General features: G+C 47.3%; 1 protein-coding gene across 1 annotated transcript in view; it reads left to right on the top strand.

Moving 5' to 3' along the window:
- Positions 1–1,588, top strand: part of RIPK1 (receptor interacting serine/threonine kinase 1) — a 59,758-nt gene continuing 58,170 nt past the window's right edge. Inside the window, exon 1 of the mRNA XM_025202396.1 lies at positions 1–73. The gene's annotated coding sequence lies outside the window, so the exon portion shown is untranslated. The remainder of the gene's footprint in view (positions 74–1,588) is intronic.

Here is a 1,588-nt window from a genome sequence, read left to right as displayed (position 1 = left end):
AGCCAGGACTGACTGCCCTTGCAGGAGAGAAGAGATACCCCAGCAGCAAGAAAGAAGATATCATGAATAGATTGTGAGTAGACCTAAGGAACTGAGATTTCAGTTGCTGTATACGGGTGCTTTGTTTTGTTTCTTTATTTTTATTTGAGCCTGAATGGGTGCAGCTTTGTGTTCTGGGTTTTGTTCATGACCTAGTAGGGGACCTTTTGCTGATAACATCCAGTGGACCAGGTGCAGCTTTAAGGAAGATGAGAAGACTGCATGGCAAAGTGCCAAGGAGCTGCACTCTTCATTGACTGACCTAGGAAGGGTTATGACCCCAAAAGAGAATAAAGAATACTTGCTCTGAGGCTCTGGCAGGGGGACAGAGGCAGGGAGCGTGTAGGCACAGGCCAGGGATTTAATCCACTGGCTGGATTTGAGACCCTAGGGGTGCATCTACACGTGCAATTAATGTAAGTGAATAAACTCCAGCACAATTTGCACCAGACTTTATTGTTCCAGCTGCCATGTTTACATGTGTGCCTGGGTCTGCAGCATGTTGATCTGGGTCAGAGCAGCCCCAGCTGGCAGGGAATCCAGGGGGTCAGCCTGCCATCCATGGACTGCTCCAACCCAGCTCAACATGCTCCAGAGAAGGTGAGACTTAGCCAACTGATTAGAGAGACATAAGTAGGACAAAACTAACAGGGACAGTAATGCCTGCCCTCTTGCTCCCCATTCCCCCAACTGCTCCCTGCCTCCACCTTTCCCCCGCTTTTATGGGACAAGACAACCTTATTTTGAACAAGGCATGGCAGGAAAGTAAAAATGGGGAAGGCAGGACCAGTTGTAGACTGAACTCCGGAGACACCTGCCCATTAGGGCTATGCGAAATTTCGCTGGCCATTTTGTTTCGACACTGTTTCGACTCATTTCGAGGTCAAAACAGCAAAATCAAAATGAAACGAAGGTCATTGAAACAGCCTCGAAACAAAATGAGTCCTTTTTTAAACACATAAGGAGTAAAAAGAAGGCACCAGGTAACGTGGGGCCCCCGCAGGACATGCTTGGCAATCTGGTGGTTGCATCAGATGAAAAAGCTGACCTCTTTAACAAATTCTTTGCCTCCATTTTTCTGAGCAGGGACCAAGACATCTCCCAGCCCGGGATTCCGGGCGGACTCAGGAGAAGCACCACTGGGCCTAGGGTCAGGGAGGACCTAGTTAGAGAACTTCTGGTGGGGCTGGACATGTTTAAATTAATGCAAGTCCAGATGCTCTCCATCCCAGGGCGCCGAGGGAATTGGCAGGGGTCATTGCAGCAAAGGATATGAGTAAGCCAGACTTTGTAAGTTTCATAGAGATTAGAGGAAGTATGGAGTTTCAGTGCCTGCAAATCTTTTCTTCATATTGGGGAAATAAATAGCTCTAATTGTTGGCTCAGAAGAGGCCCAAATAGACTTCCTGATTTTTCCGTCAGAACAAGCAAGGTCAGTCTTTATAGAATGAGGCCATTCCTTTCTCAGAGTCAAGTACTAGCCAGACAAGTGAAGTGAAAGAAAAAAAAGTTTGCCTAGAATAATTTTGAGGGAGGTGGGTAAGCATGG

The sequence above is a fragment of the Alligator sinensis genome, unplaced genomic scaffold, assembly GCF_000455745.1.
Source record: "Alligator sinensis unplaced genomic scaffold, ASM45574v1 scaffold579_1, whole genome shotgun sequence".
Classification (NCBI taxonomy): domain Eukaryota; kingdom Metazoa; phylum Chordata; order Crocodylia; family Alligatoridae; genus Alligator; species Alligator sinensis.
This window is presented reverse-complemented; position numbering and strand designations above follow the sequence as displayed.